This window comes from Nuphar pumila, chromosome 12 (genome assembly GCF_984573655.1).
Source record: "Nuphar pumila chromosome 12, dmNupPumi1.hap1.1, whole genome shotgun sequence".
NCBI classification, from domain to species: Eukaryota; Viridiplantae; Streptophyta; class Magnoliopsida; order Nymphaeales; family Nymphaeaceae; genus Nuphar; species Nuphar pumila.
The window spans coordinates 34,302,730-34,312,272 of record NC_143260.1 but is presented as its reverse complement, the minus strand read 5'-3'; the positions used below and the strand labels follow the sequence as shown (position 1 = coordinate 34,312,272).

General features: G+C 37.3%; 1 long non-coding RNA gene across 1 annotated transcript in view; it reads right to left on the bottom strand.

Annotated features, from left to right (window-relative positions):
• LOC149820641 (uncharacterized) overlaps window positions 1-9,299 on the bottom strand; it is a 10,400-nt gene extending 1,101 nt beyond the window's left edge. The window contains exons 1-2 of the long non-coding RNA XR_016426786.1: window positions 9,115-9,299; window positions 8,793-9,035 (exon numbers count right to left, since the gene is read on the bottom strand). This is a non-coding gene — a long non-coding RNA (uncharacterized LOC149820641). The remainder of the gene's footprint in view (window positions 1-8,792; window positions 9,036-9,114) is intronic.
• Window positions 9,300-9,543: the final 244 nt, after the last annotated feature.

Here is a 9,543-nt window from a genome sequence, read left to right as displayed (position 1 = left end):
CAACGTCTATGAGTGGAGCCCCTCCAAGGCCCCTCTTGTGTGGTTATAAATAGGGGTTTCACCCCTTTGTATTTCTTATGGCTTTGAGTCAAAGCCCAAGTTCTCAATAAATCGATTCCATTGTTTTTTATGCCTTTGTGCATTTGTGAGTTATTTGTGGGTTGTGCTTTTTTGTGCACAAGTGTTCTAAAGTGTTCTTGTTGTGCTTTCGTGGTGGGTTTAATATCAAGAATATTAAGGTCTTGATATTAGTATCTTATTGGAGATACTTTCACATGGTATCAAAGCCTCGTTGGAAGAAAGAGGATCGTGCATCTCGTCTCTTGTGAAGCACCTCGAAAAACGTGCACTCAAGCTAGTGAAGTTTTTGAGTGAAGCATTTACTTCGGGCAATATTTTAGAAGCAGCTTTTGTCAAGAAAAGGTTGAAAATCCGTTAAGGTATGCATTATTTTCCATTTTCTCTTCTCTCTAATGGGTGAAAAAGACTCCCATTTCTCCCTTGGGTTTAAACTTAGTGGTTCGAACTACCATGTTTGGGCCGGCAATATGAAAGCCCATATCAAAGGGAAAGGCCTTTGGGGTTACGTTCAAGGCTCCATATCGGAACCCGAACCCAAGCTTTCTATTATAGAGAAAGGGGAAATTAAGATTCTTGAAGGAGAAGATAGACAAAAGGCCTTAGAAGAATATTCCAAAAGGCATGATGAGTGGGAAATGAAGAACTTCAAAATATTGTCTTGGATTTTTTCGTCCGTAGAAACCAAGATCAATGCCAACATCATTAAGTTTAAAAGGGTCTCCGAAGCTTGGTTGTACCTTGAAAAAATGTATACTTCAAGGGACTTGTCTCACAAATACTATCTCCAAAAGAAAGCCTTGACTCTTCAACAAAATGATTTATCCATTCGGGAATATTTTGCCGAATTGTCATCTATTTGGGACGAGCTTGCCATGCTCGAACGAAAATGGAGCGGAGAAGCTATTGAATTAAGGCACAAACAACTAAAGGAAGATCGATTTTTCAACTTCCTAAATGGTCTTAGACCCGAATTTGAGCAAATTCGGTCCTCTCTTCTATCGGCTTTCACCTCCCCATCTATTGAAGATGTCATCACCAAGCTAAGTGGTGAGGAAACACGTATGGGGATTAGTAAAAATAACCCAAGCATCCTTGCTACACCTTCTCAAAGTGACTATGAAGTGGTTAATGCCATGTCAAGACCCGGAAATAATTTGAAGACCTACAAACCGCCCCATTTCAAAAATCAAGGGCAAAATGATCGATATGGCAAGAGAGATTATAGCAAATTAACTTGCCATTTTTGTAAAGAACCGGGACATATCAAACCCAATTGTCCCAAATGGAAGAAATTTCTTGCCGCGGCTTTAGCATCCCAATCGGAGGAACGGCCTTCAACTTCAAATGAACCTCTTTCGCTTCATCAAATTGTGGATGCTCTTCAACCTCTTCTCAAAGGAGACATTTCTGGAGCCGCTATGTCATCCTCTTCCTCTCTTGGTAAGACCTCTTGGTTACTTGATTCCGGTGCTTCGTTTCATATGACTCCAAGCCATTGTTTTCTTTCCGATTATTCTAAAAATTGTCTTCCATCTTTTGTCACAACGGCGGATGGAACCCCTCTTGAAATTAAAGGAATGAGCAATTTTGAAAAACAAGACTTCTTTATCCCAAAAATTCGTCTTATACCAAAACTAAACTTAAATTTACTTTTCGTTTCTCAACTCTCGGACTGTGGTTGCGATATAAAATTCTCTTCTAATAAATGTTGGATACAAGATCGCCAGTCCGGGAAATTGATTGGGGAAGGCTCTAGGAGAGGAGACCTCTACTATGTTGATTTTCTTAAAATTCCCAAGAATCAATTTTGTAATGTTGCTCAAAACAAATATATTCATGTATGGCATAAGAGATTGGGTCATCCCAACATTGTTAAAATCTCTTATTTGCCTTTTATTAAGCATCTTTGTAATGAAAATTTTGTTTGTAATGAATGTATTCTTGGAAAAATGAGAAGTCTTCTGTTTCCTCAAAAATCCATGTTTACAACAAAACCTTTTGAAATTGTTCACTCCGATGTATGGGGTCCGGCTCCGGTGATATCCAAGGGAGGTTTCTCTTACTATGTTATCTTTGTGGACGATTTCACTAGGTTTAGTTGGATATATTTTCTTAAACATAAACATGAAGTTTTTTCAACATTTAAAACATTTCATATGATGGTTTTAAATCAATTCAATGGAAATTTTAAAATTTTTAGAACCGATTCGGGTGGTGAATACCTTTCCAATGAATTCAAAAGCTATCTTGAAAACTATGAAATTCTCCATCAAAAGTCTTGTCCCAAAACCCCCCAACAAAATGGGTTGGCTGAGCGAAAACATAGGCATATTATTGAAACCACACGAACTCTGCTCATTTCCCAAAATATTCCGAAAAAACTTTGGGCGGAAGCCGCTCTTACTTCTGTCTATCTCATAAATAGACTTCCATCTAAAAACTTGAACAAGATTTCCCTGTTTGAAAAATTATATGAAAAAGAACCTGATTATAGCAGGTTAAGGGTTTTTGGATGTAAATGTTTTGTCCTTACTGATAAAAATGACAAACTCTCTCCTAAGGCCATTCCTTGTGCCTTTCTTGGTTATTCTGAAACTCATAAAGGTTTTCGCTGTTATGATGTTAAGAGTGATAAACTATATGTTTCCAGAAATGTAAGCTTCTTGGAAAATGTTAGTGGTTTCGAAAAACTTGAAACCAGTGACGAGAATATTGACTATTCTTTTCTGTTTGATTTATTAACTGAAGATGATGATACTAGTGATGATGAAACAAATCAAAATGATGAAACTTTTTCTGATCAACACATCAATGAAGAACCACATAGAGATCCTATAACTTACTCTCATAGAGATAGGAGTACTTTTAGAAGTGCCCTCGAAAGATATGATAGTGAGTCTACTCCTCCAAGTGAAGGAAATCTTCGAAGGACCGAAAGATCAAGAAGACCTCCTTCTAGGTTCATCTCATATGAGTCTTTTTCACCAAAGTATAGAGCATGTCTAAGGGCCATTCACTCATACATAGAACCTAAGGATTTCGAGGAAGCACGAAAATGCCCAGAATGGATAGTTGTTATGAATAATGAACTTGAAGCCCTAAAGAAAGCAAAAACCTGAGAGTTTCAAGACCTTCCTAAAGACAAGAAAGCAATAGGGTGTAGATGGGTATTTAAAGTCAAAACTAAGAGTGATGGGTCTCTTGAGAGATATAAGGCCCGCTTAGTTGCAAAATGATATGGTCAAAAATATGGGATTGATTATGAGGAGACTTTTGCCCCTGTTGCTCGAATGATCACCGTCCGATGTCTTATAACTGTTGCTTCAATCAATAAATGGAACATCTATCAGATGGATGTTAAGAATGTGTTTTTAAACGAAGATTTAAACGAAGTATATATGGATGCTCCTCCTGGAATGGAGTATCCTAAAAGAAAAGTGTTTCGTCTTCGGAAAGCACTTTATGGTTTAAAACAAGCTCCCAAGGCTTGGTATGATAGGTTTAACTCCATAATGTTAGAAAATGATTTATCTTCATGCTTTACTGATACTGCTTTGTTTGTTAGAAAATCTAATGCAGGAATTGTCATTATACTACTTTATGTGGATGACATGCTTATAACTGGGAGCGACTCTAAAGGGATTAAAAGCATAAAATCCATTTTAAAGGATAAGTTTGAAATGTCTGACTTAGGCTTCTTAACTTATTTTTTGGGTATTGAGGTAGCTTACTCTCATAGAGGATATTTTTTGTCTCAAACTAAGCTTGCATCTGAGATTATTGACAGGTCAAGTATTACAGATGATAAAATTTGTGAAACTCCTGCTATAGTAGGAGCTAAAATGAAGATTGATGATGGTGTTCCTCTTTCTGATCCTACTCCCTACAGGCAACTAGTAGGATCGTTGATGTACCTAAGTATCACCAGACCAGATATTTCACATGCGGTGCATACGGCAAGTCAGTTTCAGCATGCACCAACTTCTGTTCACATGGGTGCTATCTTACGTGTCGTAAGATACCTAAAGCACACAATTAATAAGGGAGTTTTTCTGTCTTCTTCTTCTGAGTTAAGATTAATTGCTTATACTGACTCTGATTGGGGAGGTGACCCGAATAACCGTCACTTCACCACTGGTTTTTGTGTATTCTTAGGAGACTCATTAATCTCATGGAGATGTAAGAAGCAGTAAAAGGTGTCTCTATCATCAACTGAAGCGAAATATCGTGCCATGGCAACTACTACCATGGAAATTGTTTAGATTCATCAGTTGTTGGAAGACATGGGGATCACTATTAAAGGGCCTACTAAGCTTTGCTGTGACAACAAAAGTGCGATTTATATTGCTAAAAATCACACTTTTCATGAGCGGACCAAACACATAGAGATGGATTGTCACTACGTTCGGGAGGCGTACCTCAAAAGAATCATTGACCTTCCATATGTCACGTCCGAATATCAATTGGCGGACTTCTTCACTAAAGCCTTGTGTGCTCCGCGTTTCAACTTTCTTAGCAAACTCTTGGTCATCCTGCCCTAGGTTTGAGGGGGGGTGTTAAATTATATACATAATCTTTCAATGTAATATATATATTTTATATATATAAGGTAATACATATACATATATTAATATATATATATATGTATCTACTTATTATATATATAAAATATATATTTCTGTTTTGTTTAGCCGTAGGGGTAGATTAGTCTTTTCCTCCATTTTACGCACATTCAATTTATGAATGTAATTGTAATTTATTTTCGTTTTCTTTTTTCTTTATTTTTTATTTTCTTTTATATAATGTACCAAAAGGTACCTTGGGGGGCCCACTAACATAGACGTTGGGCCCTCTCCAACGGTCACATTTGTGACCGTTGGAGGGGCTCCAACGTCTATGAGTGGAGCCCCTCCAAGGCCCCTCTTGTGTGGTTATAAATAGGGGTTTCACCCCTTTGTATTTCTTATGGCTTTGAGTCAAAGCCCAAGTTCTCAATAAATCGATTCCATTGTTTTTTATGCCTTTGTGCATTTGTGAGTTATTTGTGGGTTGTGCTTTTTTGTGCACAAGTGTTCTAAAGTGTTCTTGTTGTGCTTTCGTGGTGGGTTTAATATCAAGAATATTAAGGTCTTGATATTAGTATCTTATTGGAGATACTTTCACAATCCACGAGAAAACCACTATGGTTACTGGCACTTGACATGCTTTGGATCTGCAAACTTGGATGTTGTGAACTAGTTTGTTTATTAAGCTATTGGCAGCATCCATGCACCCAAAATTACACAATCAAAGAATGTCATATCCCAAAAGGACTACCACCACGATATCTTATAAGTTGGCCTTCTGACGGATGGTTCAATAACATGAATTAGCCGATTTTCAACAGTCTCTTCCTAAATTCTTAATAAAATTTCTTCTTGTATCCATGAAATGATGTGTCTCTTTCTCCCCCAAATTCTTAATAAAATTCCATGTAACTGTGAAATGATGCACCTACAAATGATTTAAAGAAATGCCAATCTTCAAGGTTTACAATAGAATGGACTTCCAAAAAACTCGGCCAACCTTGGTAAATGAAAAATGCAGATAAACCTATTGAAATTTTTTGGAATGATAGCTTGAGTATCATAATATAAGCAAACACATAATACTTGACAATTAACTTAATTAGCCCTAGTGATACATTGCTTTTGGTGTGCGTTTAATAATTTCATTAACTAACACTAAACAATTTGGCTTTAAAGGATGGACAGACTGGTTGTTTTAAAATATGCAACATATGTATCCTTTGAGGAATGTGATCAAACTAAACAAAAAATTATGAGATGATTATTACAATTGAACTAATTAAACTGAAAAAATAATTCAGATGAAAAACAAGATCTAACAAAAAAAAACTCCCACCTAGTGTTATTAAAAATGTGCCTCAAGGCGCAAAAAGCGCGCCTCGCCTTAAGGCGAGGGGATTTATGCCTTGAGGCGCATGTGTAAAGCGCAAAAGCCTCAAGGTGTGCGCCTCATAGGCCTTGAGGCGCACGCCTCGAGGCGAGGCGCGTCTCAAGATGAGGCGTACACGCCCCCAAAGGATTTGGTCAAATGAGGGTCAAAACCCTCATTTGACCAAAAAATAGGGCTTAAACAAAGCGCATCGACCCTTTATGTTGTGATTTTGGTTTTTTTTCTCGCCTCTCTCTCTCTGTTTTTTTTTTCTCACAGCAGTCTCTCCCTCTTGGCTTTCACAACATACTCTCTCTCTCTCTCTCGTGGTGGAGCCTCAAAACAGGTACGCTCTCTCTCAACTCTGGTTTTTTCTCTTTCTCTCTCATTCTCTTTATTCCTCTAGATTGTATAAATGTTAGGGGTCGGACTAACCCCAGCTTGCCTTTCAAAAAAAATAAAAAGATTTTAAGCCCTCGGTGGCTGCTTCCTAACTCAGTATCAGGTTGAATGCGACTCAGAAGGGTAAAGGGCGACCCAATTTTTATTTTACTAACTGAGATGCAGTGTGTTATTTTTTCATATATAAATTTTGAAGTTTACATTCAAAGGAAATTTATTCTTTCACATATTCCTGTGTAGTTTATGTGTGAAGTCTGTCTTTTCTGCTTGCTAGAGATTAGTCGATTCAGCTTGTTAGAGATTATCCATGACTGAACCCTTTACATATGACATGATATTTTGCCTTTCAAGGGGTGCAAAAACTATTGTTTTCTTGACAGGCATGATGAGATATTTGAGTGCAACATACTTGAGTTCATGCTAAATTGGCAGTGTAGTTTGAACAAAATGAACAAAGCGTCATCGGAGGCAGTGTTACTTCAACATCTGAATGTTTGTGGAATGAGTTCAAGTGCACCATACACCCCCATGGTTCACAAATTAGAGGAAACATTTTCCTCATAATTTTGAGGTCTTCCTGTTGAATCCAATGACAACAATCATATTATCGAGTTGACGGAAACTACACTACACTGACAAAGTTCATGGTAAATTAGCAAGTACTCTCTTTACAGTCATGATGATCTTGAAAACAAGTTGGCTTCCTTGACTGAATTTTAGAAAAGAAGAATGAGAACAAAAAGGTTTATGTGAATGGCTTTCTGCCAGCATCCACAACCTTTGAATCCATTCAATACTCAATGTAAGTATACCTCACACACACACATGCCAGCATTCGTTAGGGACTACCATGCTTTGGTGGAGAACCCAATGGCAAAAATTCAAGTATGTTTTGATCATTCATTACTTAGTGGCAAAGTTCAAGTATGTTTTTTCAGTATTTATTTGAGATTTTTTATTTCTTGTTGGTTGTTGCTTCATCAATAAAGGAATTTTTATTTATTTATAATTTTAGATTTTTATAGTTTTTTAAAGTTTTTTTTTAAATTGAGGCTTACGCTTTACGCCTCGCCTCAGATTTTGGTGGAGTGCCTCGCTACGCCTCAATGCTTTTCACAACATTGATGTAAAGACTAAAATAAGTGAAGTGTCATATCTGCAACGATTAGGTATTTGCACCAATGTTGTACCATATGCATCGTTACTATGAGAAATAATGATACGACACACACTTATATCGTGATATGAGTGCGTATTGTCTGTGTACGATACAGGTCCATATCGTATTGTATCATACAATACAACACTTAAAAAATGACTGAATCATAATTTCAGTTTTGGGATTTAAAGACCTTTTGATGGTCGACTCCTTTATTTGTGTAAAAGCCATTAGAGAGATTTCACACACCCTAGTAGTACTCATGAGAGCGATTTGGGAGCCGATCCATGCGCAAGGGAGAGGGCTTTTGCGGTTTGTTCAAGTAAGAGTGCATTTCCACTATTTTTTCACTCAAGGAAGTGGGTTAAGGTAAAAAAAACCTTGTTCTAAGTATTCTTTGCTTCTTATTAAGCTTTTTTGGGGGAAGATGACATTAAATGATCAGGCATGGCAATGGGACACTCGAGTAATGAGTGGAAACCAATTAAAAATCGAGTGCAACTATTTCCATATGTAATTTTATGGTTGTATTTTATGCAATTCATCATTTTTTCATGTGTTATGATTTTTTTAGATTTTTTTCTAATTTTTTCTGATTTTCATGATTTTTTGAGAATTTAAAAAAAAATATTAGCGCAGAACATGTTCAACACCAGCAAATGAGAATAGCAAGAGACTACAAAGAGTTTAAGGGTACGTTGGGGTGCTCCTTTCAAAAAAACGTGATTAGGAATCACTTTTTTATTTGCTTGAGATTCATAATCACATGGGGTCTATGTGAATTTTTCTCAAGCAAATTAGAAAGTGACTCTCATTTGCAAAGGCAAATGAGATTCACTTTCACACAGCTTAACTTTTTATGTTCAGCTGCTTATACAAATCAGATTCACTTTCTCATTCAAATGAGAAAGTAAATCAGAATGATCCAACCGAAAGTGCCCTAAGTGTGTGTGTGTGTGTGTGTGTGTGTGTCTCTGTTTTGTGAACTCAATTCTCACACCTTTCCTCAAAGTGGGGGTTGGGAGAATCTGGCACGGGTTGCATTTTTTTGGCAGACAACACATCAACCATGCCAATATATGCGGTGCGTGAAATAATCAAATAACGGAGATTGTGTCCAAACAACATTTCTGAAAAAGTGTCTCTGCATGTGTGTGTGTGTGTGTGTGTGTGTGTGTGTGTGTGTGAGAGAGAGAGAGAGAGAGAGATTTACTCTGTTGGATTATTCCAAGAGTCCCATCCCTGTGGGATGATAACATCAGACATATGTGTTTGAGAAAATAACTCTTGAGAAAGACCTCCATGCTCTTCCCAGGTAGACTACCACTCCCAAAAACTTCACAATCACGGAAAATAAATGCACTGTAATATGAATCTTTGTCATCATTCCTAGACTGAGCGTTATCCAACCATATGAAACTATGTTTGGGTCCGCCTTAGCAAAAATTTTGCAATTCTGCACACAAACATTATGCAATTCATCAATAAAACAGCATTTTTTTATCAAAAGTTGAAGAAATTGAGCCATGTTGTACCGTATATAGGGAGCGCCCAGAGCCAAATATGAAATCAACTGCACCTTCTATATAACCAGACTGGAACAAATGTCTCCCTACTACGTCAAACAATGTATCCTGTATGCTGGAAAACCCACATTCATAAAATGCCGACATATCTCCTGCAACTAATGCTGCAACTGCCTGACTTAAGCCTTGGATTTATCTAAGCTGGGTACAAAAGTGTTCTTGAACACACACAAAAACACCATTCAGTTTTAGGTAGAATCAAACTAAACTAGCATTAGAACATAAAGAGCTGAGATTGGTTACATTAAAGCTTATCACTCTGGCAAAAAAATTCGGTGCTTCTGAGGTGAAAGTTGCACTTCCTGCCAGGGGCGTAGCTAGGATTCATGTGAGGGGGGGGGCAAACAGGGGTGTAGCAAAAAAAAAATTATTTGGGCC